This window comes from Myiozetetes cayanensis, unplaced genomic scaffold, assembly GCF_022539395.1.
Source record: "Myiozetetes cayanensis isolate MyiCay16 unplaced genomic scaffold, myiCay2020 scf15, whole genome shotgun sequence".
Taxonomy (NCBI): domain Eukaryota; kingdom Metazoa; phylum Chordata; class Aves; order Passeriformes; family Tyrannidae; genus Myiozetetes; species Myiozetetes cayanensis.
This window is the reverse complement of record NW_026087159.1, coordinates 10,954,685-10,972,843: the sequence shown is the minus strand read 5'-3', so window position 1 is coordinate 10,972,843 and position 18,159 is coordinate 10,954,685. Positions and strand designations below refer to the sequence as shown.

At 42.4% G+C, this 18,159-nt stretch overlaps 1 protein-coding gene across 6 annotated transcripts in view; it reads left to right on the top strand.

Annotated features, from left to right (window-relative positions):
• The window catches only part of PASD1 (PAS domain containing repressor 1), a 98,095-nt gene that overhangs the window by 51,721 nt on the left and 28,215 nt on the right, over positions 1-18,159 (top strand). Inside the window, exon 1 of one of the 6 annotated variants that reach the window (XM_050310218.1) lies at positions 912-1,536. The exons of 4 other annotated variants lie outside the window; for them this stretch is intronic. The gene's annotated coding sequence lies outside the window, so the exon portion shown is untranslated. Of the gene's footprint in view, positions 1-911; positions 1,537-12,966; positions 16,373-18,159 lie in introns of those variants that run through there. One more of the 6 variants, XM_050310217.1, reaches the window with a different exon arrangement.

The window sequence follows — 18,159 nt, the reverse complement described above, 5'->3', positions numbered from 1 at the left end:
AAATAGCAAGAAGACAGAAAAAAAATAAGGTAAAATATAGCATCTGCACAAGATCAAATTGTGTAAGTTGGTCATGAATATATTTGGATGCCAAATTAGAAGAAAGCTTCTAGCTACCTAAGGATTGAAGTTGTGTAAGAGTCTTTCAATTAGGGTAGTTTTGAGATAGATCTTGATAATCTTTTGAAAGAGATTATACAATTAAATCAGAGAGTTCCTGGAGATAGGAAATTACGTTTGCAGAGTTCTTTGATCTGCAGTATAGTCATATTTTTAATGTGTGGTTGAAAGGAGAAGGGACCTGATTTGTTTACACTTTTAACCCCATGCATCAAGGCTTCTGCCATTTTCCTGGGAGCTGAGAAAAGAATTCATTTCCCCTGTTGCTGCAGATTTGAATCTTTTTTTCTCCCGTATCTGCCTTCCTCTCAAGCACTAGGCATTGAAAATGTGCAGTGCAGAGAGTCCTTGTAACATTAGACAGGCACAATTGCCTGCAGATTTTTCTGGCATGCTCCCTGGTTTAACCTGCTCATCAGATTTTGGGCCAAAGAGGTGTTTTTCCATCAGACTGTGTTCCAAATAACCATATTGTACTTCGTGGTGTATTTTCTGTGATCTGTTGCTGGTGTTAATGAACTTGGTGTGGCTACAAGGACAGGCAGTGCTGGCAGTGATCTTCACCTGCCCTTTGCTGTGTCGCAGCACAGTTTAAATCTTGCATGCCTCTGATGTGTATCATACGGTTTGTTGTATGATGAGGATGCGTTCTGGGCCGTCTGATGCTTCTCAGCAGGTTGAAGAGATGTTATTAAGTAGCCATTAACAGAGTTGTTTTCCAAGACTGGAGTGCTGGGGTTGGTGCTCCCTTTTGACCTGATATTCCTAAAACCAGTTGGAAACCCAGGCTTAATATCAGCTCTGGTGCTGATCAGAGCAAAATTCAGTAAGTCATGCAGGATAGCCTCTGGAAGGAAGAAGTGATTTCTGATAGATTAGTAATTTTAAAAATGCAGTTTAGTTGGTGGAAAGTTGAATGTATAATAACCATCTTATTACAAGAGAGAAGGAAAGAAATAAAACAAGACAGAAAGGAAGCAGGCAAGGAAAGGAAGAAAATAGCACAACTTAGCCTGCAGCAGAGATCACCTGCTAAGCTGGCTGTATAGGGAAATTGAAATATGGAAAAAAGGCAGCTCAGAGGGGGATAACACTGAGATGGTAGAAGAGGAAGTGCATTAACCAAACTCCACAGAGCTGTTGAAATGCATTGAATCATCTGACTGTGACTTGTATTCTTGGGCAAACACAATTGTATAATTGATTAATTTGTCGACATTCCTTTAGTGCACAACGCTATGGTAACCAAGAGGCTCACTAAACATTGCCGCGGAGAGCGCTGCAAAATCCATCCTTCTTCGGGAGGGAGGCAGAGACCTTGGAGCTCTGGCTTTGCAGGACTGATGCACACACACAAACACACACAAGTGCACACCTGAGTGGCTGGAATTGGCCTCCTGTTAATGGTGGTGCAAGGTGAGCATTAGGGCAGTTTGCTGGGGATGTACGTGTTGTGGGTGTGACTGAGGAGGTGACACTGCCTTGAATGCTGGTGCCACCTGATCTTGGCAGAGCAGATGGACTGGGGACAACTATACCACCCTCCTGCTGGGTCCCTGACACCTGGGGGTCCTGAGCAGGCAGGGAGACCAAAGGGCTTGGTCTTCCCTGCGCCACTGCTCCCATGGCATGGAGGGCTATGCCACCCTGCACGTCACCCTCCATCAGCCTCCAGGACCTCAGTCCTCCAGGGCTGCTCTGCAGGGGCCTGTGGTGCGAAACAGAAATCCATTTTCAGAGTTTAACACCGAGTTCCCAGGGCTTGGCTGGCTGCTGTGTGGTACCTGCAGTTGTACCTGCCCTGCTCCCTGTGCCCCCTGGGCAGGGGTTTCAGCCCCTCTGTACCTGATGGCAGCGACACAGCTCAGCAGACACTGCACTGGACCTCTGTCTCCCCTCAATTAGTGTTCCCCCTCACCTGTAAGTAAGTGTGAGTTGAGTGTCAGCTATAGGCAGATTGATTAATTGATTGACTAATAGATAAATGCAGAGATACTTGTAGGTGTGTTTATTCTTGTTTACAGACTGGCCAAGCTTAGGCAAGATTTCTCGAGTATGTAGCAATGGCAGGAATCATATCCATAAAAATGCTAATCTCCTCTCTTGCTTCATCTGTTCAGCCCACAAACACATACACATACACACATTCTTAAAAGAAATTAATAAGGTTTGTTGCTTCTTTTCTGGACTCAGCCTACTTTAATCTTGGTTTAACTCACAGTGCAGCACATTGCTTCAGGACAATAAAGTTTTGACCATAAGGAACATACCAAGTAAACCATTTTTTTTGAGTAATTAATGAACAATAGATGAGCTGATAAGAGGTCCTATTGCCAATAATTATTTTGCATAGTCGTGGCAGCATTATAGGAAGATATTCAAGCCAATGTAGAGGCTTTATCTGAAGGGGATGAGATGAACCCCTGGCCCTGATGAAGGCAAAGGCTGAACTTCCATCAGCTTCTATGCAGTGAGGACCTCTCCCAGAGTATCAGCTGAAGAGAAAAATAAACATCCCTAGGAGTCGGTCCTTGGGCTTAGGCTGTTTGAAGCTCTTCTGCACGAACTGCAAATATGTGTTTATGTATAGAGGAGGATGCTGTGTGTTTGGTCCACTGTTGGCTTGTCCCAGCAAAGGCAGCAATTAGAGAGGCTGTAATAGCTGGGCAGGGTTACACCCCTTGCTGAGGAAGTTTGACCATAAACCTGTTAGTCCTGTCTCTGAGTGCAATGTACACTGGTTTGATTTACATTGACTTAAAAATATTCACACCGATCAAACTGTTTCCAATTAAATTTTATTAAGTGATGTATTAAGCGTGTGTGTTAAGTGAGTCACATGAGGAAAAAAGGTGGGACTTTGGTTGACTCCGCTACTGATGTATATATTAAAGATGAGTATTAACAGTTTGACTTTCCTCTCAAATAGAATAATCATAATGGCTTCCTTTTGGGGCAGGCTTTTAATGGAAAGGGCACAGCAGGAAGTATTAATAAAACAAACTCTTTGTGCTAATCTTAACACCTACATTTTCTATTTAATTTTGCTTATGCAGAGGGCTGAGCCTTGTCATTAGTGGAGACAATGTGTCAACATAAGAAAAGTGAGTTACTGTATTTTCTCTCTGTTGTAAGTTCTGGGGTTAACCTCCCACATGGCAGGGGTGATGTGGAGCTGTGTAATGGCAGAGAGGAGCATACAGTGGCCCCTGGGTGCCAGTCTTTGGACAGACAATTCTCATTGCTCATTCTGCTGGAGCAAAGACTTCTGTGAAGCCAAATCACTTTCTTATTTGGCGCATCTTGACATCTCTTGGAACTTGGCTTTTCAACTGCAAGACCTCCTGGTACCTATGTGTCACTGGGGCTGGAGCCAAAATCCATTCTTTGGGAAGTTTAACACAACTCAGAAAGCCTTGCTGAAAATTATGTTACATGGGAAAATTGTCTATAACCCTATTTTTCAACTTTCTGGAAATAATTCAAAGTACAGAAGGAGACAGTCCCAGAAGAGGGTTGTTAGAATAGGCAACCAGTAGAGCCATCAAGATCTGGAGTGTTAGAATGATTAGTTTGCTGGTAGTAGCCCGTTGTGACTAGAGCAGAATCTCTGTTATCACTTGAGAGATGATGAAAAGACTAACACCAGGAAGAACAACTTCTGTGTTTTGATTTTTTTTTGGAAGGAAAGCATATGAATATTAATAAATGATCCAGCTGGGATAGCATCTTTCTTAAAAATTGTCCTTAGAGATAGTGTATTACATTAACAAACATGAATTTGGTTGTACAGTAAGTAAAATTTTATAAATATAAATCATCAACTTATTTCAAAAAGTTACAGTGCCAATGAAACTATTCTGGGATTTTCTAGTATAGTCTGGTTTGAATTGTTTGAATAAGAAGATATACTGGTGAATAAATCAGATAATGAGCTGCTTTACATAGAAGGCATAATGCCTATTTATGATGTATAGAAGTCCTAAGAGAGATGAATTGCCAGTTTAATCTTCTTTGGAATGTGTTTGAAATCTACTTTTATGTGGCATTTCTGACTGTACCAGAGATTACTGTTCAGACACTTATACAGACTTCATTTCTATTTGAATTACTGCTCTACAAGGTCCATTGCAGGCAAATGTTCATTTACTTCAGTTGGTTTTATTTAGTTCCTTGACCTTGAGGTAAAATTTTTAGTGATTACAGGTGTTGCCAAAAGTTTTCTTCTGACCTAGTTGCTCAGAACTTAGGAAGCCCGGTCTTCCCCCTGGATGCACCTTACCAGAAGGGGCAGTAATACAGATCAGCTCTTTTGTCATTTGCATCTCTGGCAGGATGTGGCAGAGCTGTCCAGTTGACCTGAGAGGGACTAAGATTTCTCTCTTGCTCTGTGCAGAAATGAAGAGTATATCGAGATAAATATTTTTTTCTGTTGTGTTTTTTGTTGTTGTTGTTTTGGTTTTTGTTTGTTTGTTTTTGTTTTCTAAGTCCTTGTGGTACGTTTCCTATGGAAAAGAGGATTGCTGGATGAATTAAATCAGTTTAACTAAACAATAGATTTCTCTCTCTAATAGTGCATTGGCATTGATCGTTTACCCATGAAACAGCTTTTATTTGAGGAAAAAACATGGAATTTATTTTTGTGTCTTTCCTGACGTGAACGTCCTGCTTTATGAGGGAATCGCAATCAGCTTTACTAGCAGCTGATTTTTCTCCCAGCCTTGCAACACTTGCAGCAGCTTCTATCGAAGGGCTCTGATGGGGAAACATTGCTGGAAGGTTGGCATGTAATGCCGGAGCCTGGCAGAGCAGGATTGCTGCTCTGCGTAGTAGGAGCATCTGGGAGATACTAAAAACTTTTGACAGGGGTAGTGAGATAATTCTCAAGATAATTCTGTGTCAAGCTCTGCTCTGACTTCTATCTCCTGCCAGGCTTCCCAAGCCCTGGGTCAAAAGGTTAGAGAAAATGATGGGCTGATTGTGTCATCCTTCACCTGTGGCTGCAGAGCCTCCCCGTTGCAGTCAGTCACCACCAGACCCGGAGAGTCTGTCGTCACCCTCCTATTAACGATGACTGTTTCTAAAACATTAACATTCATGTCAGGTCTAGATAGGGATCAGCAGAGGCTTAAATCATTGTCAGGAACAGATGTGAGATACCTAATCAGTTATTTCCTAAGGAAAATGAGTTTGATTGCATGAATAGTTGTAAATATTTCATTCAGCAATTCAGCTACTACAGCAATGGTAAACAAGCTTCTGAGGCTGAAGAGAAGCATTTTGTGGTACTGTACTTGATTTCTTATTCATTTCAACTTTAATGTAGAGGAAAGCTTAGGTACTTTGGATTACATTTTGTGACTGCACTGCTCATAACCAGGGTCTCACTTTGAAGACAGCCAAACACAGAAACATTGAAAGATTTCAATTGGAGGGAACCTTAAAAATCACCCAGTTCCAACCCTTCCCATAGGCAGGGACACCTTCCACTAAAGGAAACCCCTTCCAACCCCTTCCACTCAGGGTCCCATAGAGTTTGGCCTTGAACACTTCCAGGAATGGGGCATCCACAGCTTCTCTGGTCAACTTGAGGCAGTGCCTTGCCAACCTCACAGTGAAGAATTGTCTCCTAGCATCTAATCTAAATCTCTTCTCTTTTGGTTTAAAAACATTCCCCCTTGTCCTATAACTGTCTGTGAAAGTCACTCTTCTTTTTTATAAGATCTCTTTAGTCCTTGAATGCTGCTACGAGGTCTCCTCAGAGCCTTCTCTTCTCCAGGCTGAACAACCTCATCTCCACAGGATGGGCACAAAGCTGGAGGTTCTGCCCCTGGGAGGTGCTCATGGCACAGGAACAAATTTTGGCTTTGATAGGAAGATGACAGCCTGAGCACCAAAGTGCTCCAGTTTTGCACTGCCCGGCTGGTGCCAGGCTCTGGTGGTGAGCACAGTCCTTGGGTGGAAGGTGAGCCAGGATTAGGTGCTCTCTGCCCCTTCGGGCAGCCACTGCTTGGTATCTCATCTGGCTCTTTGAAGCATTTGCTCTACACAAGCAAAAATTACATGCACAGCTTTAATTTTTTGTTTGTTTTGCCCTCCTCACTTGTTAAAAACAAAACTGAATTAAATTGGAAGAAACTTTGGCATTAGACTGGGGTGGGTGTAATACCAATTTCAGTGAAGTAGGTGAGAGTTTCACAATTGATCTTTTGAAAAAGGACTAATGAGAGGACGCAAAGGAAGGAGGAAGTTAGCTTTTCTCTCTGCCTAATTGAATGTTTTCCCTGTTTGAGTTTCAGTTAAACTACTGTGCAGTTTGCTTGTGATTTTTAGCAGATGTGCACAAAAGCAGTGCATGGAGGGAGGAGGCTGGGAGTGCAGATGATGTTTGCTTCTTAAACACGATGTGGAATTCTGAGGAAACTGGGGCTGCCAGCTAAAGGTCATGGGCATTTTTAATTTCTGCTGCTGGCTTCATACTACTGTGTAGATATTTGACAGGGATCTTGCTGGCCTTGGTGGTATTGTGTAGTCAGATTATCACTGAAACAAGTTCTGTGTGGTTTTTTTTTGCATGTACGTTACAGTGTGATTGTTTTCATCAACTGGTCCTAATGTGTATTTTCTCAACCAGCCTGATTTTGTTCTGTCAAATATAGTAATGGATGTTTTTAGTATATGGATATACAATTGAAGGTGCTTTGGTCAGGAAAGCCCTAGGTACTAAATTCATATTTGCTGTAATTTGGAAATTGCTGTTTTCACCCAAGAATTACACAGATGGTTAAAAATAGAGGCATGTGCCAATGGATCTGGCTAAATGAAGAGCAAGCTCTTCAATGCCCTTTTCACTCTGTCCCAGGTGAAATATGTTTTCACACTGCAGCCTTTCTCACACTTCTGGCCTGGTCTCTTACTTGAAAACCAGGGACTGTCACCCTTGTCAGTCACCTCCACACAGCCAGGATTGCTCAGCAGGATGGCAGTGTCCACTGCTACTGACATTAACTTACTTAGTAGAGGGTTATCCTTTGGGAGAGATGGACCCACGTGTTTCATTTTGTGATCGTACTGGAGTCTTGATTTTTACTGATACTAGGAGGATTCTTAGTCCTGGGCTATTGCAGGTGTGAAATAAAGCATATTTTAAAATGTTCTGCATGCTTGCACAATTGTGGTAACCCATAGACAGCATTTAGATGTCCAGAAAAACATGTATGTCCTTTATTGCAGGGATGCCCATTCTTGTGGAACAGGACCAGTTCTCTGTCCTGCATCCTCCCTCAGCCATTGGTGAGAAATCCCCCCGTCTGTGGCAGAATCTGACAGGGGACCCTGCACTCTGCAGCACTGTCAGAGCAGCTAAAGAGACCAGAGCCCCTTTGAGGGCGTGACAGCAGAAATGTTGCTGTTTGATCCATTCCCTTTGCCCCGACCTCTGTGTTTACTCAAATCTTTTTCACATTGGCATTATCTGGGAGGGACACATCTTTTCCGGTCTTCAGTAGTTAAAAAAAAGACAACCAAAACCAACCTTCAGGAGAATCCCCAAAGCGAATTGGACATTCAGGCATGCTGAGTCATATTTTGTTATTATGGCTGATTATCCAGCCAACCATGCAAATAAACTGCAGGGGGAAAAAGAGAATGTGTGTGAATAGCTTATCTACGACAGAATGAGGCCTTGGGTCTTTGTGCATAGTATGTGTAACAATAATGACCTAGTAGAAAAGTGTTCCAGTGACTGACATATTTGCAGGCTGAAAAAGATAATAAAGTAATGAGAGAGAGATCTGTGGATGTTTATCTTCTCTTTTCTTTTTTCTGAAGGGAAGTTTTACTTTCTCATTATGTTTGTAGTACATATTAATGGTACCATACAGAATGATGAATATGATTGCAGTTAATTGTTTAAATATTCCTTTTTTATTCCTGAAGCTTTCAAAACAAATAACTGTCTTGTGAGGAGTTAGTTGAGAAGTGATGTGTGCAAGATAGTGCAAAAGAGAATATTGGATGTAAAGTTAAAAGTGCCTCAGAGAAGAGAAGGAAAAGTGTGTGTGGGTGGGTGTTTTAAAAAAGGACAAAACCCAGTTATATTATTAACAATACCGGTTATATTATTAGCAATATACCAGTTATATTATTAGCAATACCAGCATAAGTGGCAGCAATTCTTCTGGAAAAAAAAACTTGTAAATTTCAATAGTTCAAATCCATCCTTGGTGTACCAGTGGTGGAATTATAGTTGGATCAACATCTTCTCTGTTGCTTAAGTCTTCTAGTGTTACTTAATGCAAATACTACAAATGAGTATGACTTTGTCCAAAATGCATTTGCTGACCTATATTTATCATCTGTCTTCTTCACAGCAAACAAGAGGAGACATCTGTGGAGAAGGTCTGGTAGCCACAGAAAATATTTTGCATGGTGGTGTCTAAGTGGTACCATTATGAGCTATTCTCAGCTCAAAGAGCACTTCTTTAGGGCAGCTGAAACACAAACGTATATTTGGTGTTCGGGCCCCTTTGCGACCGTGTTATATATTTGTAATGCGGGAAGTAAAACACTGGATGGAAAAGTGCCACTTCAAGACACCTGAGAGTGATTTTGGAAATTGCGAGTGATGAGGGGAGTTTTCTCACAACAATGCTCAAGTCTAGCCCTTAATCATACACTTGAAACAAGTGGGCTTAGACCTTACGAAAGGTGTTTACTTATTCAGCTTTAAGGCACAGGCCTTGATCGGATTAGCAGGGTTTGAATAGGAACAGCAGCAAATAGAATCAAATGAGTGTGAATGATGCTGCTGTGCTCTCTATTAGAAAAATATCTGCCAGCTGCCATTGCAGGGTATAATCCTGCAAGGTGCTGACGCCTCCAGTTCCCATTGCCCGAGGGAGCTGAACCAGGGCACTTCAGGCGTGCAGCTCCCATTACTCACCTTGGCTGAACAATGTTTTTTCTCTGAAATCCTTCTTTTCCCTGTTATATAAAGGCTGGTTCTTTTCTGCCTCCTCCTTCTTGAAAGGCTCTTGATGCTTACAGGGACTGAGTGCATTGCTGGTTATTCTCAGCTGCAAGATTACAGAGGATGGCAGCGGTAAGGTCAGTGGGGCATGAACATGGCTCAGCTGGAGAGCAGATGTGAGCAGATCTTTTAAGGAGAGCAGCTGAAATTCTGGGAGCCAAATGAGGATAAGACAAATTGTGAAACCTAAGGCTTTATTTGAATTCCTTTTGATTTAGGTGCACATTATACCTGGAATGCTCCAGAATTAAATACACCAGGAGTATAAAGAAGTTCCTCATGCTTGAACTTGAACGCAGGAGGCCAAAGATGTAAAATGAGGTCAGTTAGCTCAGCTGCAGTGAATCCTTTGATATTCATTTAATGGATAAGTAGATAAAACTCTAAGTAAGCTTGCATGGGAGAATTTGAATTTTAACTACTAAAGCTCTTTATAATTTTCTCACAGGTCTTTTACACAGACTGGACATTAGGACGTTTTTCTTTATGGAGAGGGTGGTCAAACACTGGAAGAGGCTTCCTAGAGAGACCACCCGGAGAGGTGGTCAATTCCCCAAACTTGTCAACATTTAGGAGGCATTTGGACAGTGCTTGTAATACTATATTTTGGTCAGCCCTGAAGTGGTCAGGCACATGGACTAGATGATCATTCTAAGTCTCTTTTCACTGAAATATTCTGATCTATTCTATTCTATTCTACTGAGCAGTTAAACAGTACAGACAGCTAGTGCTCTTCCTCTCCTGCTGCAATACAGCTGCAGGTCTCCTCAACCTGTTTTCTCATCTCTTCTGCCTCCGAACCAGAGGTGAGAGGTGACTCTGGCAGATCCATTTTGTCAGTCTTTGGATTTGAGATTTTTGTCTGAAATCAAAAAGTTGAAATCTTGATCAGGAGCTGGATTCTTCTCTGTCATAGAGAGACTTTCAGTCTGATTCAGACCTATCTGTAATCCTTTTGCCATAGTATTTCCCTTTATTGAATAACTTCCTTATGTATTAAGTTCCAGAAATTCCAGGCCGGTGATATACATGGGAAACAGATTGCAACAGAGAGCAGATTTAATTACTCAGGTCTAGGATTACTGAAGCAGAACATTTTTTTCTTCATGTTGTTTGAACAGGGAGAAGAATCTTCACTTTTTTTTTATTTATAGGAAGAAGTTTGAGATCAAATGACTATGAGCTGCCTTTTCATTGGTCAGTCAGTGATCACTTGAGGGAAAAATAATGAACTGGGGTTTTTTTCCCCCTCCTTCATTTGAAAATCAGGTCTTACCAGTGCTGCTTATTTAACAGAGTTCTAAGACTATAGTCTTAGATGCTTCAGGAAGCTTATTTTAGGAGGGAAGACTTGACTCAATGCCAATAGACAGAGCTAATCATCAGGACATCTGGATTCACTTCTTAACTCTGCTGCGTGACCTTAGGTCAATGATTTAGGTCAAGCTTTTCCAAAATGTTTAGTATTTGTAGGTGCTTAGGCTGGGTTTCAGTATTACTGAAAATTAGGCTGTAACTGCATTTACTGTTTCAAATTCAGCTTCCCAAAACTGGGACACTCGTAAAAAAGAGACAGAAGTAAAATGTGTGGCCCTGTTTCCTCACTTGTACAAGCAAGGATGGATAACTGTGTTTGTAGAGTGTGCCGAGACTTCCTGATGTAAAAGCATTAGAGAGGAGAAAGGATGGCAGCAAGCTGCTTGCAAAGCATCAGAAAAGTAGACCTTGTTCAGTAGAAATCAAAGGATGCTGAACAAGGACCAGACTTCCAAGACCTCCCACGTCACCGGCTGAAGGACTCCCCAGACTGTGTGGAGGACCAAGCAGATCTAAGGAAGTGCAGAAATGACAGAGCGAAGGTTGCCTGCTGTCTACAGACTGTCTGTGCAGCTTCCAGCCCTTCCAGCTGCCTTCCCACCTGCTGCCCAATGGCAGCAGAGGAGCAGCTGAATTGCCCTTTCTTGAAATAGAGATCCAGACACGTAGCACTGATCATGGTCAGGGCAGCACGGGTGTAGCAAGCTGTGTGCTTCCAGCAGGCTCCGATTTGTGTCACATACAGTCTGTGTGTGCTGGACAGGGGCAGACCTGCTGTGCAGGTGTGGAGTAGCTATGCTAAATACCTGGTCAGGTAGCAGAAGAGTCCTGAAAGTATCAGACTCCTTTCATGAAATGGGCTATGGAGCTGCTACACTCTTCTTGCTTTCATGGGTGATAGGTACGTCACTTCCACACGTGCATCCTGACTCCGAGATCGACTGTGGTTGCTACTGGGCTTTGGAGTGAGCCACAGCATGTTATAGGGTGATAGCCGGGGAGTAATGATTGTAGACAGAAGATGTTCAAGTTTGAAAGAAAATCCTCCAGTCCATAAATAGCTCCCACCATCTGCTGGTCCTGCAACCCAGGAGAAGGTGGAATGTGAAGCCAAGTCAAACACAGTCTTTTTCCCCTCCTGGAGCAGAGCACTTTGGAAGTGTGGTCCTGGAACCACCTGGGACCCCCTCCTGACCCCTGTTTTACTGTGCAAGGCAAGCAGCCTTCAGGCCTTAATATTTGTTTTTGCAGTATGAGTTCAACCTCCAGCACAAACAAACTAAAGCAGAAGTGCTCGTTTCCTCATCTGTGCCATCCTCGAGCATCTGAAATGCATTTTATATACAAAACAGAGAAAAGCAAAGAAACAAAGCAAAAATGTATTGTTTTAGGAGAAAAAGGGAACAGCTAAAGACATGAATGCTACTATTTCCTCTTTCAGTGAACTGGTAGTTGCTGGGGGTGTTCTCTTACTGAGAAAAGTAGACGAGAAGGTATTTAGTTTAATTAGATAGCTGGTTTTCTTTGCTATCTAATGATTACATTTATTCTGTGCACAGAGAGAACATAAGGCACAAAAGCAGGCAGTTTAATGACACACAGACTTTCTGTGGCTCTCTGCTTAGGCTGAGTTTCACCCATAGTAAACAGAAGAGAAGAGAAATTACAAGAGGGATTTCAGGGTAACACATCCAAAAAGGCAGCTTTGACGTGTTTGTCCTAGTATCTACATAGTTGCCAAAACAAAATCCAAACCCGAAAAAGGACGGGATAACCTCACTTAATGCCATCAATGCAGTTGATGCAAACTGTGTCCTCTTGGTGGGAGTAACACACAGCACCTCCCAGGGAGACGCTCCAGCTGGTGATCCCTGAAAACAGAGCAGGAGGTGTCAGGGTGCCCAGCACCCTCTTTGCAGGCAGGAGATAACTCTGCTGACATAGCAGAGTGTTGGCTTCTTTTAAAAATGCTCCTAGCTTGTTTGCTCTGGTAGTGTTAAAACTATTCCAAATGAAACCTTGAAATGAGCTGGAATTTCGATGCCAGGTTTGTGATCAGATGCTGTTCAAATTGCTTAAGCTGCAGAACCAATGGCTTTGGGAGGGATTTTCTTAGCTTGTTAAGCCACTATTTTCATTGCTGAAATTTATTGGGTTAACCTTCCCACACCCCCTGCTCCTTTGTGATTTGCCAGAGGAGTGAACATGATAGGAAGTGGCCTGAGGCAGGAGCGAGGGAGCCCTGCTCACCTCCCTTCCCATGCACCCAGCAGGAATGGTTACTTAACTCTCAGCATCAGGAGGTGAGCACTGCAGGAGTCATCCTGAATGTCACCACTGCTTTCCTGGGCAGAAATTGCTCTCAGTATTTTTTTTTTTTTTTTTTTTTTGCAAATTGCTCTGAAGTAAAATGTGTTTATATATATGTGTGTCTATGCACTCACCCACACACGCATGCATTTGCACACAGAAGCAGAGCTTTGAGAGCTGGAAATTTTGGAGAACGTTCTGTTCAAAAGACTTTTGACCATTTGCTTTCAATATTCCTGCCTTCTCTTTATCTCTGTGTACCTTTCCTGGAAGTAGTTCCATGAAAACACACATCTCAACTGCTGATGAAGGATTAACTGTGGACAACTGTCTTTGCTCCCATCCTACACGACGAGGAAAGCTGTGTTATTATTTGAGGATTATTTGGCTCTGTGTCTGAGTCAGGTGTGTTAACAGAATTGTTTATTGGTTGGATATCATCGTTTCATACTACAACACGCATTTACCTTTCCTGTAGTAACTGAATGGCCAGAAATGAATGCAGGTATTCATCCAAGACTGCAGGGGAAGTATTATGTGCATATGTGTTTTGATCCTTCCCTCCTTGTGCCAGGAGAAGTATAGTTTTCTACTGCTTGGGGTGGTGAATCAGCAGTTCTGCATTTTGCCGTGCTGTGAGAATTTTAAGGGGCTATTAGACAAATTGGTAGAATTAATTAGATGCATGCTCTTCTTGTTACAGAAACCCCAGAGACATTATGAATAATATTCTACAATGTTGTCTCTTTACTCTGCAAGGTTCAGTAATTTGCTAGAACAGAACAAACTTGGCCAGCTATTTTCACCAGGATCTGACAAAAATCCTAGAGAACAAAGCGTTACACTCGTCTTTTGTTTTCAAGTATCTGTTAGTTCTTAATGTTTTTCTGCCTTTCTTTTGTCAGAAACACCATATGCTGGTAAAAAAACCAAACAAACGCCGAAACCAACAAAAACCCAACACATCACTATTGTTCCTCCCTGTATCTTTTATTTCACTTCTGTGCTGAATCACAGTGTTCTGATACAGTCGTTTTTTATGGCGTAATTGTTTTGTATAATCCATTTTCTTTGGGCACCTCTTAGCTTCTGTCTGAAGCTGATACTGTTAAAATGAATGTAGTTATAAATCTGTCACAGGTAACAAGCTAAATTTAGAGCTCAATAAACCAGGAGAGAGTAGGCTGTAGATAAGTGAGTGTGTTGAGATGCAGTAGTTACAATAGTGGCACGAAAAGTCCACTTCTGACAAGTTAACAAAGGGGGAACACAGAACATTTGGTTCCTTCACTGACTGACCACCACCACCCATGTTCCAGTAAACAGAGAGGTTGTGTGAAAATATAAGTACAGTCATGGCATGTCTGTGTGTGCTGTGACACCCCAAAAGACTGACAGGATGTGTTAGCTGCCATGGATGGGTGTGCTGTGCTGGACCACTTCCCTCAGCCATCCCGTGGTGTGGATGTAGGGTGGTGTTTCTGTAAAGTTTGGAGCTGCACAGCACTACCACTGAACTGAGGGAGATCCCAGTTCCTCAGAAGAGGGTCTGAAACTGGGATTGGGAGCTATCAGGCAGGACAGGACCCAGTGCTCCTGAAGCCAGTGTGGTGTGGGAGCCAACACCCCTCAGATCCCCATTAGCATGATCCCTAAGGCAGTGTGTCCCTAAACAGAGCTTGATAGCTGTGTGTGCCTCAGACCTGGGCAAGCCAAGTTCCCACAGTGAAAGGGCTGAGTGATTGTCAAAACTGAGATCACTGTAAGATTTTTTTTTTTCTCTTTTGAGAAAGGGAAAGGGAAGAACACAGAGAAGCAGCAGCAGTGGAAAGATGAAGGGAGGTGATATAAGAAACAACAAGACCTAGAGAAAGTACATTCAAGAAAGATCTGATTCTCTGAGTTGCAGTCCAATAGATGTTAACTAAGGGGGATAAGTGGAAGAAGGGCAGGAAAGAGTGAAGAACAACAGAAGGCAAGGCATGGCAAGGAAAATAGAGGGTGAAATGCAAGCAGAAAAAATTAAGCAAGCAGATCAAATAACGCAGATATGCAGCTGCCACACCTGCTTTAGCCTTTACATGTCTGTGTGGTGCTTTCACACTAAGCTGTGACAGAGCTGTGGTGAGGCTGTGCCCTGTGGGATTCTCAGGTGGAGGGGAATGCCACAGCTGTGCTGAACAGCTACTGCTGCTACTGCCCACTCCAAACATTTGTCCCAAACATGGGCAAGTTTGTTGTTGAGACTACTCAGAATAAGAGAAAGGCCTTTGCAGAGGAGGGCTGTGAGAGCCGCTGCCATGGCTTTCCTCCATGCTCTGTGTGACAGGAGAATGCCCAGAGGCAGGTGGCACAGGACCAGGGTCAGGGCTCTGGTGCTCCTGGGCATCAGCAGAGGTGCTGATCCTTTCTGTGCTAAACAACCATAAAGATTCAGCCGCACTGTTTGGTTTTTCAGATGCCATTTGCATAAGCATCTTGTTGTTGAATCAGTAGCACTTTACTGAGGAGGATAAATTCTGTCTTTTAACAATGAAATCGGCTGTTTAGCTGCCAACCACAGTCATGCCCTCCTGTTGCCTCAAGAAGAATGAAACACTGGCATACTGACATATAAATCGTATTGCTGGAGAATGCATTAACTCCCTTATTTATGGCTGCATTGTGCCACACAGTGCTGCATGTTGTAATTGAGGGCTCTCTGATTAATTCATTGCATGTAAAATCTGTGGAAATTATTATCACAGCACATTTCCATGATTAAAATATTTCCTACATTGCAGATTTGAAGAGTCCCTAACTGCCGCGTGTTACTGAAATGAAAAATTCCATGAAAATTTTAATACAAGCAAAACAAAGTTTTTATGCATAGTGAATGTTTTTCATTAGACCAGCTGTTATGGTTGGGAAAAGCAATCCAATCATTTGGTTTTAGGGACCCTTTTTAGGTGACCAGTGAAAGCTTCATTCATTGCTGATCATGAGGCGATGGGCAGCATCACACATAGAATGATCTTTGCCTTGCCATTAGTGACAAAGCCAAATAATTTAAACTAAATCTATAATGAAGCATTCATAGGAACTGTTGGTTTCAGGGCATAATTCTTACTAATGTGATGTTCCATTAAGAGTTATCCTAAGGTAATGTTAATATTTTGATGATTTGCAGCAAGTCAATAAATGAACATTTTCTTTAGTCAAAAGTCTGCAGTTTTAGATAGCTCCTGAAGTCAGACAGTTCTGCAAAACAAAGAATTTTTAAAAAATTCCCCCTTCCATTTTCTCTTCAGTTAAAAATGGGCCAGAATATTGCAGATAACATGGAGTAATGCTTTAACTATTAGCTGTGTGTTTGTGAAGTCCATTTGTCTTGTTAAGGCTGTCATTTGGCTGCATTACCCTTTCTGTAACCCTGGAAACAACTTCAAATACTGTGGTATTTGAAAAGTCTAAACCATAACATGCCCTTACAATGCTATGAATGTTTTTTGAGACTCCCTGTACAAAGAAAGAAAACAATTCTTTTCCTTTTACAGAGGGCATTAAGCGTGATGGATGTGCACTGCTTTGTGAGAAAGCTGATCCTCACCTGTTGTAAGTGGGGTGAGAAATGATGCCAGCAACATGGACTAGTTTCCTCTTTACCTGCCCACAGAGTTCAGGAATCCCTCTGTCTAAGGGAGGGAGAGGATTTTCAGTAGGCAATAAATAAATTTTGATCCCTCTGGTTAATACAGTTAAGGTCAAAGAGATTCTATCTGGAGCTATTTAAAATAGTCTTAACCTGCAGACATACTGCTGTCAGTAGTGCTAAGTGCCTTATCTGGCTGAGGAGTGTGTACAACCCTTATGAAACTATTCTTAAGTATTCTGGTTACTATATTTAGCTCTGTCTCATAACAAGACAAAAAGCACTTAGCTAAATGTAGTCCTGAAGTGCTTAATCCGATTAAGAATATTCTGTCCTTAGGTGTCTTCTACTAAGACTTTTTCTAGCTCACCATCCTGCTGCATCATGCAAAAAGCTTCTCTTTGTGTTGGGGCCTGTGAATTCTTTTATGGCCATGTGTTCTGTTAGCACCTCGAAGTCTGGTGTTGCCTGAGGGCATCGCTCACATCCATTAGGAAGCCTCATCTTCCCCTCTGCCCCTGGCACCTCACACCAGCCCTGCTGCGGCAGGGTGTGATAACTGCTGCTGGAGACGGGAGAATCCGCTCTGCATTCCCCAGTTTAGACTCAGTGAGCAATGACTGGAGTGTTGACTCTCTTGGTGACCAAACAACTTCCCTCAGCTTGCTGCTGTTCAAGTTGGCTGGCAGGCCAACCATGTGAACGAGGCAGAAAACCCGCCAGGCTTCCCGGGAGTTTTCAGTTGTTGGGCAGCATACGGGCAAAGTTTCTACATAAGGCTTTGCACTCCAAGCTCGGGAAGAATCCTTTTCTTTGGCTGAATTTTTGCTTGCTTAAGTCTGGATACAAAGAACGTTCCCTGAAAAATTGTGGTAGATCTGTTTGTGTATCCACAAGCATTTTTTTTTTTCATAATTTAACCCATTGCTTTAAATGAGTTTCCTTTATATCTACGTATGTCTGAATTTATCACAGGTCGCCAGAACTTCTGTAGGGATTGTTCTTCTAGAAGAGAAACAGCTGTAGGGTTGTGGTAGAACGGAACTGATGGATGAGCAGCAGTGACTGTGATAAGCACCTTGGCTCTGCAGTAGCTCAGTAGGGTAACAAATAAGATCACACACTCCTTTTGAACTGGAATAAAAGCATGTAACTTGACCAGCGTACAACTGCTGAGAAAGAACAGAAGCAGAGCAGATCCTCTAAGTTTAAACTTGCTACTCAGGTGTTGTTTTCAGTTGCAACTTCACTGAGGGTGCCAGGAGTTGTGTGATAATTTCTCTGGAAATTCATGTTCCAAACTGAAAATAATCCTTTCATCCCAACTCCATTTTTTACCGGTTCACTTACCACTGAAATACATCAGATATTTTATATTTTACCCTTGTACTTCTGCTGTGTCAGAAGATGCAGTCCTCTTGCAGTAACTTCCATATTACTGTTTACAGTGACTGTATCACTTTATCTGAGGCAATTTTTTTTTTTTTGAGCACACGGACTGACATAATTGCATTTATTGTCAGTGAACAGGAATTTGGACTGTTTTCTTGAGTTACTCACCTAAACTTCCTCTGCAAGTCCTGTCACTGTATCACTCTCCAGGATCTGTGTTGCTCATGGTGTTAAGCTTCAGCCTCACAATGTCCCCACCCTGTCCTGGCTGCCCTCTCCAATGCACTCGCCTGACATGTGTCCCTTGTAGCAGTTTTCCAGCCAGCTTCTTGTGTGTCCTTCCCTGCTGGGCCACATG